This window comes from Cydia strobilella, chromosome 18, assembly GCF_947568885.1.
Source record: "Cydia strobilella chromosome 18, ilCydStro3.1, whole genome shotgun sequence".
NCBI classification, from domain to species: domain Eukaryota; kingdom Metazoa; phylum Arthropoda; class Insecta; order Lepidoptera; family Tortricidae; genus Cydia; species Cydia strobilella.
The window spans coordinates 2,243,664-2,260,143 of NC_086058.1; the positions used below are offsets into that span (position 1 = coordinate 2,243,664).

Below are 16,480 nucleotides of genomic sequence, written 5' to 3' on the forward strand. Positions count from 1 at the left end.
CGGACTCGCCCACCGAGGTATCCATACTTTTTAGTATTTGTTGTTATAGCGGCAACAGATATTACATCATCTGTGAAAATTTCAACTGTCTAGCTATCACGGTTCATGAGATACAGCCTGGTGACAGACCGACGGGTGGAGTCTTAGTAATAGGGTCCCGTTTTTACCCTTTGGGTACGGAACCCTAAAAATCAACAACATGAGGAAACAACTCATAATTTGTACAACTACAACAACTGTGTATTTGATACAACTTTGCCACTCTTCTGGATAAGTTGCAACTTTCTCATCAGTTATTGAAGAAAAAAGTGAGCCTTCACGAGCTGGTATGATGAAAAACCCTTCACAAATTTTAATAATAATAACACTTTAAACTCGCGTTTTATACACATAATTAATGTTAGTATCAATTAATTATATTTTAATAATAATGTTTTTATTACAGATAACGTGAAACACATCGCCGCTACCCAGCGGCGGCAAGCGCAGTGCCGCTAAACGGAATTGTATCTTCTGGCTATTAACATAAGTACTATTTCACCTATTCCCGCCCATCCTATACAAACACTCGATAGAAATATATTATCTATCGATATATCTTTAAACCGAGTGTTTTCACTATTATAATTAGTGATATTATGACTCTAAACGCATTGTTGCTAAATTGTATTAGTGACAAGTAAAAGTATAATTAAAATTTGTCAAATTACGAGTAGGATTGGAAATGTGTGCAGTTATGCGATGTACAGACGTAACAATTAGGTTGGAAACTAAAAGCTTTATGCAGATGGCGCCACTATCGCCAAACTATAAAAATAATTCCGGCGCCATATGTACAATTTCTACTGACAAACTGACTGTGCTAGAGTATATGTTACTCTATAGTTTACGGTTTGTGCTAATTTTATTTTATTTTATTTTATTTATTTGGCTCACAAAACAAGTTACAGACAATTTCAGAAATTAATACAATATTAGCATACAGTTCAGATCTAGACTATAACTCTAAGCATGTGTGCACAGAAGGATTAGAAGATTTAGTTACAATTTATTGCTAGGGAGGTGAGATGCCATTTCTACACAAGATTATGGACAGAAAAGTAAAATAAACAGTAGCAAGATCCAGTTTACAGAGTTGCGTGCGCTAGTAATTAATCTACCTAAGTCTAAAACTAAAACTAAATTATACTAAATATTTTCAACTAATTAATTAATCAAAAAGCGTTTACGGAAATTACAATTATGAACGCAGCCTATGGACACAAAATTTTGCGGATTTTATTTTGCTAATGCTGCACTCTGGCGGCAGAACATTATAGTAATACTCGCTATTCGTAGACGCGCTCTGTAGTGAGCAATCGTCATTTTTCAACCCTAAATTGCAATCACTTGTCGATCCAATTTGCAATTCTGTCTTTACCGTAAGGGCACACAGGGCCCCGAAGGACAGACAGTAAAATCAAAGTTTCTGATTACCCATAATAAATAGAAGATCATAGTAGAAACATATTAAGTCACATTTGAATTCGGGTCTATCGCGAATTCATTTTGTTACCTTTATTTACCGACGTTTCGACACAGGTTTCACTGGTCGTGGTCGCGGCTAACTGATGTCCCAGCAAAATGTCAAAACAGAGATTTGTGTGACTACCCGACGAAAACCCGACCCCACCCCCCGATTCAAATGTGATCTAATGTGTTCGAAACGCGAAAGTTTTAAATGTTATATAGTAGAAACATGTTAGTTTAGCTTCGCTTTCTTTACTTTCCAAAAAGGGCCCCAAATTCTTGAGTGTCCAAGGTCCCAGCATAGTTAAGACGGCCTTGCAAATCTGTCTGAGTCAGATATCGATCGAGGATCGTCCCTTTTAGCTCAAGATTATAACATCAAATTGCTACATCTGTACATCCCTTTATACGCGGTTCAAAGTTGTGAAATACATAATGTATTCAGTAGTAATGGAGGCCAGAAAAGATAGTGTTATTAGTGGGGCGCATTTAAATAATTAAATATAACGTCCTTTTCTACCCTTTATTTAATTGGATTCATCATGGACAAGTAAAACAAAAAGACTGACATCGTCTATATAAAATCACGTTCTTTCTTCAGGCTATTGCCAGATGGCGACACTAACGCAGAGCAGGTCTCGGTTCAATCCATTTTAAAATTATTTTAAACGGACTACTTGCGTACCTATATAAACAGACGAATTTGACCCTTGTGACCCTTTTGAGAATCTTCGATAGTGTATACGTCGAGCGTTCGATCAGTAGAGACGGGGCAGTCTGTCTCTATTCAAAGCATTGTATTGCCCCTCCTACCTTCACGACAGGGATGTTGTGGATGCCGATTTTTTGACATCCGCGGAGGCGGATGCGGATTTTTAAAGGCTCACATCCGCGGATACGGATGCGGATGTCGAGGTTAGGCACATAAAAAACGTCAAATATTACACTTTAGTAATTTTTATAAAAAAAAACCGAAACAGTATTTGAACAAGAATATAGGTGCCCCACAATCGCATTACTATACTAAAGTCCAAATAATAGTGGATTGTGTCACAAGGGAGCAAAATGACATATTTACGGCGAGGGCGTACAATTGAATCCTAAACGAAGCGAAGGATTCTATAATAGAATCCTGAGCGTAGCGAGGGATTCTAACATAGAATCTTGAGCGTAGTGAGGGATTCAAGTGTTAACGCCCAAGGTGAAAATAATTTTGCTACCATGTGACACATACTGCTTTTCACATCACCTATGAGGAAATTGCATACATATATTAGGTTTCAAAACATTACTATTTTAAGCAAATATCGATACGGACAAAGTGCCAAAAATATGTATACACGACCTTAGTGTAGGTACATACTTCTGGCACTTTGTACGTATCGATATTTTCAGACGTGACTGTACTGACAAATTAAAAGTACCTACAGCTCATAATTATGTAGCTAATATTTTTTCAAAGACAGCAGCAAACACCTAAAATGATACAATGAAAATCAAGTACATTATTTTTGTAGATTTTTCTGGTAACAAATTAGCTCTTACCCCTTTGAACCAAATCTTCGAAAGAACACTATGAAGACTGATATCACTTATATTTATTAGTATAAAGTTGTTGATTTAAACTAAGTATTTACAAATTTATACACAATACAGAACCGCATAATTATGCTTTGTGAAATATTTGTACAAAACTTTTTAAATGTAAACTTTTTAAATTGCATCGACAAGTATGGCTGCGTTTAAGGAGACCTAAAATAAAAATTAAATTATTAAACTAATGTTTTTTGTATATACTACTCTAATTAATTAATTTACTTAATTTAAATATGCTATTAATTAATTTAAAATACGCTAATTACATTTATTTTTTACAATTACAACAAAATATTATTTAAGTTAGAAAAATTGTATGCACGTAATCGATTATAAAGAAATTGTAATCGATTATATGCATACTAATTTCATGTCTTTGTGTCAATATGTCAGAAAAGTGCCACTTTGATCCCTCCTAGCAGGGAAGAAAAGTTCCCTTTTCGAATAGGTGATGTGAAAAACAAATTATTCACTTCTTGTCGCTGTCCGTCATAGGCTAAAGTGCTCGATCGACGAATCACAAAAACGAAACGAGATTCCTATTGGCTAATGACGAAATTACCTAGCACTTATGCCGCCACTAAGACGTTCCTGTACCTACCTGTTCCACATCCGCATCCGCATTAAGCTCCGCATCGATTTTATGCGGATGCGGATGTTGAAAATAATGCGGAAGTTTCGCGGTTGCGGATGCGAATATTCACAACATCCCTGCTTCTCATAATAAATTCTACTTAGTTATAATTATTAACATGTTAAGATAAGTAAGGCACTGATAGAATTTAGGATTTTAAATTGTAATTTGACATTTTTATTACCAATAATCTAGTATAACCTAATACACAACAAAAAACGACATTGATTAATTAAAATAATAATTATTAATAAATTGACAAATCAATTAATTTTATTTTATTTTTAATGTAGTGTGCAATTTAAATAAATATTTTAATTATTAAATTAACCATTTCTCAATATAGTGTCCTATATTAACTTATAAGACTTGCTGATATTTTAATTGTGCTCCACTCGAAGATCCTCAAAACGGGTCAAAACATGTTTTCATCGATATTTGACAAGTTTTGAATCGTATCGTATCCTACTTTTGCACTACATATAGAATTATAAGACAAACGGCTATCGGTTCTTCAATCTTTTATCTCCATTTTTGTCTACCGGATTTTGAAAGAAATTAATACTTATTAATTTATGATTTTTTACACATTGTCTAAAAAAAACACTTTTTTCGTATTTCTGTGAAACATCTTACATATACGAAATCAACATATTTGCGTTCGCCTTTAACGTCTCTAAAAATAATAAAAAAATGTCTAAGGTTTTAATTTTAAACTAATTAACACAAAAGTTATGGCCATAAAACCCGATTTTTGGCCTGAAATTGTTCAACTTTGATGCCAAATATCTCGAAAACAATGAACTTTGAAGTAAAAATGGGATACTATATTGCTTTAGCTTGATTTAGACGTTGCTATCATTTTCAATTTATACAAACAAATTGACACAATAAACATGACCCTATGTGTCAGTGTCAACACTGTCAAATAAAAATGCACTAAACATGACGGCACTGCAAATCCTGCCAGGTCGGCCAGGCAACGTCGCCAACGTCATAGAGTGGCAACGCCGCACGCAACGTATTTGTACACGACATTTGTGACACACACATACGTAAAATTGATGAAAAAATTACGTTGATTTATGTATGATTTCTGTATGAAACAAAGTTTTTCTATTAATTTAGCGCAAACGAATATTCAAAAGTAGATAAATGAGCAAATATTTGTGTAGTAATAGTGTGTAGTGCCTTAATTAAAGCAGATTGAATTTTGTATGAAAATCGAACCACCTTAATATGATAAGCTACAAAAAAATATTAGAAAACTAAGGGATTCGGATCGAAGGTCATTGGGGATGGGGCACGGGATCCCCTTAATAATACGTTCTTCAAATGTGCCATTCCCAATCAAAAGGGTACTTATTGTCGGTTTTCAATAAGGCGCTATTTCCATATAGCATTAATTTGAAATCAACCTTATCGACAAGCGACAATGTGGTACCTTTTGGTTGAAAACGTCACAAATTTAGAATTAGAAGGAACGCGGCTTTGTATAGACTTGTTTTTTTTTTCTATTTGTCCATGGATTCACGTAATATGGATCCAATTTAAAAATATAATGTCTTGACGAGGCTGCTACTTTATAAATTAGCCATTGCACATGTAGCTCAAAACATATAATGTATGATCATATTCATAACGATAATATCGTATTTTATACATTTGTGGCATTATCTATGAAAAGGGACCTCATTCTCGATGGCGCTTGCGTCGCGAAGTTGTATTTGTATCGGAGCATCTTTTATAATGGCGGAACCGCCTTCGACAATAAGGTCCCTTGTCATAGATAACGTCACATTTATTATCACAAGAAAGTTTTGTTGATATTGAAGTCGATAGATGGCGTTATGTATCCGCAAAAAATGGACAAATCTTGAAAAACACCTCTGAATCCTTTTTTTAAACATGTATTGCTATACTTATTAATACCATAGCTGCATCTCATCAGATACGCCAGAAAAAGAAACTGAGCGAAATTAACTGTAAGTTTGTCTCACTCTAACATATAGAAGAGCCATGTGGTACAAGATCGTTAACCTTATATCAATGGATCAGCGCATGGATGAAAAGCATACTAACGCCATCTAGCGACTTTTGTATTCATCAAACATATACATATTAACAAAATAACATAAAGGAAAGATATGATAAACTAGCGGTAGTGGTAACTTAGGAGTATATTTTTACCCAAAATGTATAGTGCGACATAAAATAGTAGAAATTAAATAAAATAAAACTAAAAAAATTCCATACTAAACTGTTGCCATGTTTAAGCATTTTACGACAAAAATGTGGGTGACATTTACGTGGGAAGTGGCGCCCTTTTATTTTCTACAATTTCTTGTCAGACAATAACCGAAAGGTTATGTAAGTATAGTGGAAATGAGGGCTATCGTTTTTTTGCTCACCAGTTGGCGCCTCTGTTGATGGTGGTCCAAAAGACTAAAGAACAGCTGTCAGTCATTGAAGTGACAAGTGAAATTTGACATTTCGAACTATGGAAAAGACCACCATCTACACTAGCGCCCCTAGCGGCGAATTCATACGCGTTAGCCCTCATTGTAAAACTGCGGCTTTAAAATATTTGAAAAGAGAATATAAACCATTTGTTAACTTATTGATTGTAAAGAAATGTAAAAAAAGACGTGCTTCGAATTTAATAGTTTGTAGATGGCGTTGTACAGTCGCCATCAGATATATCGGGCGGCCGAGGTGCTCACAAATATCTGAACACGCCTGTATGTACTACATTTGCGGTAACTCTGGTTCTCAAAAGTTGACTGACAGTCCGTTATGATAAAATATATAGCGATGCACAGAGCCATCCGTTACAGCTGTTAAAATCGGAGTACGATTTTTTCTTTGTCTTTACAACTGTTCTAACATCAATCTTTTTGTGAACTATAAGTGTGTTTAAGGGTGGTTATTCCATTTGTCCAATGTGTATTTGTATCTAACATTCTTAGTGAGAGGGTGAGACGCAATGCACATTGGACCAAAATATTGGACAGGTGGACAACCTAAATAAAGTTTCATTGATGGCAAAGATGAGAAATTGCATCTACTTTAAATGAAAATTTGTGTTTGGTAAAAAGACGGCAGTTTTATATAAAACTAGCGATCCGCCCCGGCTTCGCACGGGTTACACAAAACCTTAACAAATTGTGACATTTTCAAAACGTACCACATCGTCGCAAAAGGTACCACATTGTCGCTTGTCAATAAGGTTGATTTCAAATTGAAGCTATATGGACATAGCGCCTTATTGACAACCGACAAAAAGTACCCTTTTGATTGAGAATGGCACAATTATATACCTAAACCTTCCTAAAAAATCTCACTCTATTGATAGGTGAAAACCGCATGAAAATCCGTTCAGTTTTTTAGTATCGCGAACATACAGACACGGCGGGGGGACTTTGTTTCATAAAGTGTAGGAAACAAGTTTATACTAATTTTAGCGGTAACGTTGCAGGATAGTGCACAATCTGCTTGTAAATACGTTTGTTAGAATTAAGTTTAGTTCACGCGAAGGCGGTTTAGTTTATTTCCTGACTTTATAACATTCAGCTTTATTTTATTTTAGTAAAATTCTACTTATAGCGTAAGTGGGTCGCGCTTTTATCGTGTCATCGTGAACGTCACCTTTTAACAACTATGTAACTGCAAGACAACACGATAGACGATAAACATTTAACCATCATAACAAATATTTTCTAATTAATACAGCTTTGATGATTCATTTGAAGACAAGTCACATTTCCTGAAAGTGCAGTCTAATTTGAACCTTAAATCGGAATGCTAAAGTTGAAATTGTATTGGCGCGTATGTGGTCGATAAATATGCCTGAAAAAGCATTACGTTTCGATTGGGTTTTTCTATTTATGGGTTGTATGTTGTGAGGTTTTCCATTGTATGAATATTATTTAAGATCTTTGATTTTGCATTAAATATTCGAAGTTTCTAACTTTTAAAAGTCGCCATTATATATGACAAATATATATCAGAGCGATTTAAAAATACATAAAATATTAAAATACGCAACAAGTCAAACTGACCAAGTATTTTTTACATTGATATGTAGCCGTACTACGAGACACTTGACGTTTACGCACTGTTCGCATTCCATCTCGCTCGCACTGCTGTATTGGTGCGATAGAGGGAATGCGATCGAGTTCACGTAGTCGCTAATGTAAATGTCAAATGCCAACTCGTGGTAGCCCTGCTTGTCAGTTGTTGCATGTAGCTGATAGTTGAAATACGACTTATTTTCACAGATCTTATGAAAAAGGTCATATTTTCCTACATCAAGTAATCGGTTTATTTTATTAAATGATTGATAAATAAATATCAATATCACAGCCGATATGATTATATCAGTCAAATTATTTCACAAGTCTGTAATTATTTTTAAGGTTACCTCGGAAGTTATTTCACTATTTAGTTGTCTATGCCACTATATATAAATGTGACGTTTTCAACCAAAAGGTACCACATTGTCGCTTGTCGATAAGGTTGATTTCAAATTGAAGCTATATGGAAATAGCGCCTTATTGACAACCGACAATAAGTACCCTTTTGGATGGAAATGGCACAAATTACAAGATATGAAGAATTGGAGGTGGTGTATCTATGTAATTTATGTATCGTGATTTATGGTGGTTTAACAGTGTTTTTGTACTGATAATACCATGCACATGCCATTTTTAACCAAAAGTGTACTTATTGTCGCTTGTCAGTAAGGCGATATTTCCATATAGCTTCAATTAGAAATCAACCTTATCAACAAGCGACAATGTGGTACCTTTTGGTTGAAAACGTCACATATAAACAAGTATGGTCGTCAGGTGACAACCAAAACTCACTGTTTACTACCACAAGTTAATAGCCATAGTGAATCATATTAATACCTAAATAAGGTTGATTTTTGTTTAATTATTTTTTAGTAATTAGTGAGTTTTGGTTGTCACCTGACGTGAGGGCCTAAAACACTATTCGATGTGACTGTACAGTATAATACCGACAATTGGTATCGTTGTGTTCGGTAGACTCTACTGAGTACGAAATAACAACTTGTCACTTTCTAACTGTGGGAGGGATAACTGTGACGTCACAAAATCGGCAGTACAAAGCTCTTAACTTTTTTCTTTTAAACATACCATGTGGGGTACCAAATGAAAGGGCATTGTGAGTAGATTACAAATATATAACATAGTCTAACATTTTCAATACTTGGTCTAACAAATTATTAGAAAATGAGCAAAAATTCACAATTCAGAGTTGACTTTGAACTGCTCTAAATTGAATATGGCTGAATGGATTAGTCCAAGTATTATACAATATGACTGTGAATATCCTTTTATATCATGTCTAAAAATAATTAACCAGATATATCCAAAAATAAGAAAAGTACATCAAGTTGAATAACACTATAATTTTCTGTTATACTATCTATACCAAAATAAATACATACATTAGACCAGAAAATTATACTGTTATTTAACTTCATGTACTTTTCTTATTTTTGGATATATCTGTTTAATTATTTTTATGTATAATATAGAGGATATTCACAGTCATTGTATATAAATTTTGGACTAATCCATTCAGCCATTTTCAATTTAGAGCAGTTCAAAATCAATTCAGGATTGTGAAATTTTTGAGCGTTCTCTATTAATTTGTTAGACCAAGTAGTGAAAATGTTAGACTATGTTATATATTTGTAATCTACTCACAATACCTTTTCATTTGGTACCCCACATGTATGTTTAAACGAAAAAAGTAAAAACTTTGTACTGCCGATTTTGTGACGTCACAGTTACCCTCCCCCCACACTGTTAGAAAGTGACAAGTTGTTATTTCGTACTCAGTAGAGTCTACCGAACACAACTATACCAATTGTCGGTAGTATACTGTACAGTCACATCGAATGGTGTTTTAGGCCCTCTGGCCGCTGTACATACATCCTTGTATTTCCTAAAAAGTCGAACTATTGAACATTTAACATGCGCATTTGACATTGTATCTATCTTATAGCGTATTCCATTCAGACCTTGAAGTAAGTATATAAAAAAAAATGGAATAATATGTGATGTTCCACGCTAAAGGTACCACAAGGCGGTTAGCGCTTAAGTACGTCGCGTAGCACCCCATTAATATCGGAGCGTAGATACATTAATAACGTAAGTGCCGACCGCCATATGGTACCTTTATTTGTGGAACGCCACATCGATCGTCACATGATTTTCACGTACATTATTTTAAGATCCGAACGAAATAGACTATAAATATGTAAGTGTATCTATGACTGTTTGACTTTAGTATGAAATACTGGTTGGTTGATTTGATAAGTTTGCTATTCGTTATCCAGATTTAATGATCGATAATTGATTATGTTAGCTTTCTTATACCTTAAGAGTCCCGGGCAAGCTCGGCCGAATTGCACCTTTTCATACAAACGTAGTTCCGCTCTCATTTTAAAACTACGTGTTGGATTGTAATGAAACTTTGTACATACAATGACATGATATCTAGGTCTGTAATTAGTTTATATAGCTCCAGTTTATAAAACAAACGAAATAGACCAAAAACAAGTTGTTATAAAAAGCTTAAATTCGCTGTATTTTTTTAACTATGGTATCTGAAGCTACATTAACTAATTACAGACATAGATATACCTTATCATATTGTAAGTACAAAATTTCAGAGCAATCTAGCTAGTCGTTTTAAAATGAGAGCGTAACTACGTTTGTATGGAGAACCGAGCTTGCCGGGGACCCTTAAGGCCAAGCGCGCACTACGATTTTAATTTTTGCGACACGATTTTAGAATCCCGCTGTAAATTCTTGTCGTATATGCGCGCACTGACATATAAACGCATACGTTGCATTTTTGCGACAAAATTATCATACGACAAATAATTATAGTGCGCGCTTGGCCTAATATTCATAATATAAATATCTGAATCTGAATTTAAAAATATAAATAATATTTTTAAATTAAGAGGAAAAATTACTTCTGCTACTAATTTACGTTTAATTATGTTATAATGTTGAGATGTATTCCCTGTATTAGTCTTGTCAGGGGGCCTAGGCATTATGACGATCGTTCGCAGAGAAACGAAACCCTATATCTATCCAAAGATAGATATAACTCCGTAATAGATGGATACAGTCTAAGGAAAAAACGTGCCTCGAAAATCAAGAAAATTTGGTTCTCGATCAGAGGGTGCTACTAGCTTTGGCCTACTGTCGTATAGATGGCGTTGACGGTTTCGTTTATTATTTAACAATTTTAACGCATATCAGTGATAGAACATGGGTCAAAATCGTAAAAATAATTAATGCAAATAAAAAAAATCATTTATCCATATTTAAATACATTTTATCGTATTTTTATAAATCTTCATTTTTAGTTTTAAGGTGTGTCGATAGATGGCAGTGAATTTACTGGGGTTACAAAATTTACTATGACAGTACCGCTCTATAATATTATATCCTCTTTGATCTATCTATCTCTAATATTATATCCTCTTTGATCTGAAGAGTGAGCGTTTCGCTTCGTTTTCTGCAAACGATTGTCATCTAGGCCCCCGGTTACTGTCTTCTTCTGTGATTGGTTATATACTGGTGTGGAACTATAGTCTGCATCTTCTCAAATATTTTTTACGCCTAAAGCGAGGTTTAGACTAGCAAGAACTTGCATGCAATATTCGTTACATTGCGGTATCTGATCAACCTTTTGAATACAGTTTACTTTAGTAGTCGGAAATGTAACTTAAATTGCATGCAAGTTCTTGCTAGTCTAAACCTCGCTTTAGACGGTAATCTGTTAAATAAAAGCTATTGTTTCTTTTGTGCGAGCAGTCGGCCATTGTGTGCCATTGCGCAGGGCTTGTTAACGTTACCAAATTCACATTATAAGTAACGTTAGGTAACGGTACTATCATAAAAATACCTACATACCGGTAGTAAATTTTAACGTTACGTTTACCTAGTTAACGTTACTTTTATCGGTAATTTTACTTTTTATTGCATGGCTCGTTAACGTTACCCAATTCAGGCCAATTCACATTATAATAACGTTACCAAAGTAACACTATTTTAATCGGTAATGCTAGGTTGCCACACCGCGCTACCGATAGACGCGCGCGCGCCGCGTAGCGAGGCGCTGGTAAAATGGCGTTGTTGCCAGCTAGCCATTTCGTACACTGTCTGTATTTGGCGATTTTTTACCGGTAAAGAGTAGTATAAGTAACGGTACATGGTTTAACGTTAATTACAATTTAACGTTAAATCTGTCTCCCAGTGGTAACGATACTAACTTTGTAACGGTATTTAAAGTATAAGTAACGGTACATGGTTTAACGTTAATTACAATTTAACGTTAAATCTGTCTCCCAGTGGTAACGATACCAACTTTTTAACGGTATTTAAAGTATAAGTAACGGTACATGGTTTAACGTTAATTACAATTTAACGTTAAATCTGTCTCCCAGTGGTAACGATACCAACTTTTTAACGGTATTTAAAGCCCTGCCATTGTGTCTGACAATGGCACGCGCCGAAGCACGCGCTCAGACACAATGGCCGACCGCTCCTTTAAAAGAAACAATGGCTTAAAAAAAAAAGATTAGGGTCTTAGACGTAAAAATAATTTGAGGTGATTCAAACTATAATTTTCGTATGGGTCTGTTATGTGCAATAACAACTACACTAGGTTCGCGAATACTTTCTATAGAATACAGGAAAAAGTCAGAGAATTTGTTTTTTTTATCAGTTCCTTTTGAACGTTATTGTGAACCTTGTCGCAATGCACGAAGGTTGATATTGGACTGTAGCCACGCGTCAGTGTTAAAGATCTCATGAAGAGAAAAGTGGACGGCCGTTTCTCCATACAAACGTAGTTCCCATTTTCCTCTCCGGCTATTGACATTATGGAAAATATTTTTACATAATTTGATGTATATTAACCATAGCTATTGAAATTGAAATTCTTTATTTAGAACTTGACGTCCATAGGGTTAGGTCATACAATAACTTAATCTAGAGTTAGTATTACAATTAATTAGAAATAACAAACAATTGGACAAAACAAACAGAACAAAACATTACATAACAGAACATTACATTTATAACTTTCGCAGCGGAGCAGCAACAGGTGCGTGTAGCTGCATGTACCGCTTGACTAGGGGCGAGTCCCAACGCTGCGCCAGCGTACTTAGGATGCTGTTCGTGCTGTTGCGGCTGCGATTGAGGAGTGACGCGCATCGCTTCTTCATGATGGCAAAAAAACAGTCTGTTTGAGCCTCGGCAAACGTCGCTGAGGCACTACAATACCGCGGCAACCTGAACAGCATCCTAAATGCATCATTGTATTGAACACGCAAAGCGCCCTACTATGCCCCAACTTCAGAATTTTTCGATTTTATTATTGTACAAGTTAGGAGGGAAAAACAGATTTCATACAAATTTTTAAATGCTCATAACTCTTGTAATAATAAATGAAAATAAAAAATCAAAGGTAGGGGCATAGCTGTGGTCGATATTCGACAAATTGTGTCAAAATATTTTCAATAATGTTAATAGCCAAAGAGGAAAATGAGGACTTCGTTTGTATGAAAAGGCGATTTCGCGCGGGTCCTCCACTTTCGTCTTAAGACAAAAAATAAGCAAATTTCAATTATTTAAAAGTTATAGTAATAAATACGGAATTTTGATTGAAATAAAACAATATTTCCACTTTCAAATATTTAATTGTATGATTAATTTGTACAAACTAAACTTACGTTCGTCACTCCTTGCCTTGTACAGTCAACAGCAGAAGTAGCTAAACGGAAAAGTGGTTCAAAATAAACTAAACACAACAGTTATTAAGAGGATAATAGCGTGTGTAGATCATTTTGGTCTGACCTGCTTAACCACTTCTGTCACTGAATGTAATTCACATCACAGAATAAATAATAGTACTTGGTACAGAAGGTTCACTCTCTAACAAAACGCGTCTTACGACAGATATGACCGCTAGGTGGCGCAAGCGCGAGCAGGCGTCCGTTCCGTAGCGGTGCGCGGCAACTACTATGGCTAGACACCAAAATTGGTGTGGGCCGCATGTACTTGTAGCGACGCGACGAAATCGCGGAGTGAGCCACGCCTGGCCTAACTCCAATAAAATAAGAAAACTAATAAAACACTGCCATACACTGTTTCATACAAATATGTGCTTTAGCTGAGAAGGTTAAACTAAAACTATACTAATTTGTAACTAAATTGATCAAATATACTAACTAGCTAACGAATAGCCAATGTATGTCTTCAATAACACGTTAATGGCAGAATGGCTTAAGCGAAAATATAAACCCGAAGAACCTATTCAAAATATATTATTTTTCTGAAAGCATGTTTCTATGTTAATTTTAGGATACACCAGATAAGGCATCTCGTTCTATCAAGTATTGTAAGAAAGAGAAGCATTATGCGAAACCAAAGACCTATGTAACTCCGTATAAGATTAATAAAGTCTAAGGGAAAAACGTGCCTCGGAATCCAAGAAAAATTGATTCTTGCATAGATGGCGTTGACGGCATCGCTTGTTATTTAACATCAGTGAAAAAACATATGTCAAAATCGTATAAAAATAATAAATACAAAAAAGGAAATCATTTATATATAATTTTTTTCGTATTTTTATACATTTTAATTTTTAGTTTTAATCGTGTGTCGATAGATTGCAGTAAATTTACTGTGACTACAAAATTTACTATGACAGTAACTCTCTATCCTATATATTATCTTTGGCTAAACCAAGCATTTTTATACCCCAAATACTAAAATGACTGTTTACTAGAAAGAGGTGCCTTATAAAAAAATATGACTGAAATGAATTTTTTTTTGATTTTCTTAATGTAACTAATGGATGGTTTCTTAAAGAAAACTGGCGCATACTCCACCGACAAGAGCCATGCTCTTAAATTATGATGATGAATGTAACTTACTAAAAATATACAATTTTTTATACATAAATTACTATCGCTTAAGCAATTCTGCCTGACAATGTATAAGGTAGTCTTAAGTTCGTGAGGAGTTTATTTAAGTTCTTATTTGTTTAAGTACAATGACTAATAGTACTGCAAGTATGTATCTGTACATAGTAGCGTAAGTACTCGTTAGTAATTAAACTGAGTTCACTATATACATGTTTTTTTATTTTCTAGCCTTAAGTCACCCGGACATAGCCGCCGCGCCGCCATATTGTGAGCATAAAGGGGCCCACTGACTATCAGTCCGCCGGACGATATCGGCCTGTCAGTTGTTCGGAACTGTCAAATTTTTGTTCTAACTGACCGGCCTATATCGTCCGGCGGACTGATAGTCAGTGGGCCCCTTAAGGTACCACGTTGTCGCTTACAAGGACTTAATTTGCTTGTATCTTTGTACGAATAACCTGAGCGTCCTAATGGCAAACGACAATGGTACCTTTTGCTTGAAAACGACACATATAATCAGTTAAGCTCTCATTTTAAAAGAACATTCTAAATAACATGTAATTTGACAATTTTGACATTAAAGTAGCTAGAGTTAGACCAAGATAAGTCAACGATTTTGATAGCAAACGCAGTGCAAGTGTTATTTTAAACGTCATAACACTTGCACTGCGTGTGCTATTAAAATCCTTGCAGACTTATCTTGGTCTAACTCTTAACATATACAGGGCGGATAAAAAATAAGTGCATTCCCGTTGCCAGGAAGGTTTTGGGATTATACTGAGCAACTTTTACTATAACCAACCCCGAAATCGAGAAAAAAAATTTTTACCCTCCTATAGAAAATGGACCAGCCAAAATGTATGAAATAGGCAAAAAAATTCACGATTTTGGGGTTGGTCTCATAGTAAAAGTTGATACAGTATAATCCCAAAACCTCCCTGGTAACGGGAATGCACTTATTTTTTAGCCACCCTGTATACTTATGTCTGGTATTTATTTTTAGTTTTCGTTGTTAGAAATTGTAATACAAAGAAATTAGTGAGTAGAAGTTTTACATTCAAAAAATTATGTAACCTTACTTAGGTATAATACCTACTATCAAAGATAGATATAACTCCGTAATAGATGGATACAGTCTAAGGAAAAAACGTGCCTCGAAAATCAAGAAAATTTGATTCTCGATCAGAGGGCGCTACTAGCTTTGGCCTACTGTCGTATAGATGGCGTTGACGGTTTCGTTTGTTATTTAACAATTTTAACGCGTATCAGTGAAAGAACATGGGTCAAAATTATAAAAATAATTAATGCAAATAAAAAAAATCATTTATCCATATTTAAATACATTTTATCGTATTTTTATAAATATTTATTTTTAGTTTTAAAGTGTGTCGACAGATGGCAGTGAATTTACTGGGGTTACAAAATTTACTATGACAGTACCGCTCTAGTATAAGTTACTCTATGACTGGGGTTACAAAATTTACTATGACAGTACCGCTCTAGTATAAGTTACTCTATGACTGGGGTTACAAAATTTACTATGACAGTACCGCTCTAGTATAAGTTACTCTATGCTACTATCTACATTAGCAGTTTGGATGAAAAGTAATCAAACCCAAGCAGTAACGCATGCAAAATACTAGTAAACCTGACCTAAGCATAACTTTAAAACCATCCTAATACCTATCTAATAAAGAAATAGCAAACCAGTATTCACATTACACAATTATATGTATTAAACCAGATATCAGGTT

General features: G+C 34.8%; 1 protein-coding gene across 1 annotated transcript in view; it reads left to right on the forward strand.

Annotated features, from left to right (window-relative positions):
- Positions 1-14,932, forward strand: part of LOC134749478 (iroquois-class homeodomain protein IRX-5-like) — a 40,763-nt gene extending 25,831 nt beyond the window's left edge. The window contains exon 8 of the mRNA XM_063684416.1: positions 446-14,932. The gene's annotated coding sequence lies outside the window, so the exon portion shown is untranslated. The remainder of the gene's footprint in view (positions 1-445) is intronic.
- The last annotated feature ends 1,548 nt before the right edge of the window (positions 14,933-16,480 follow it).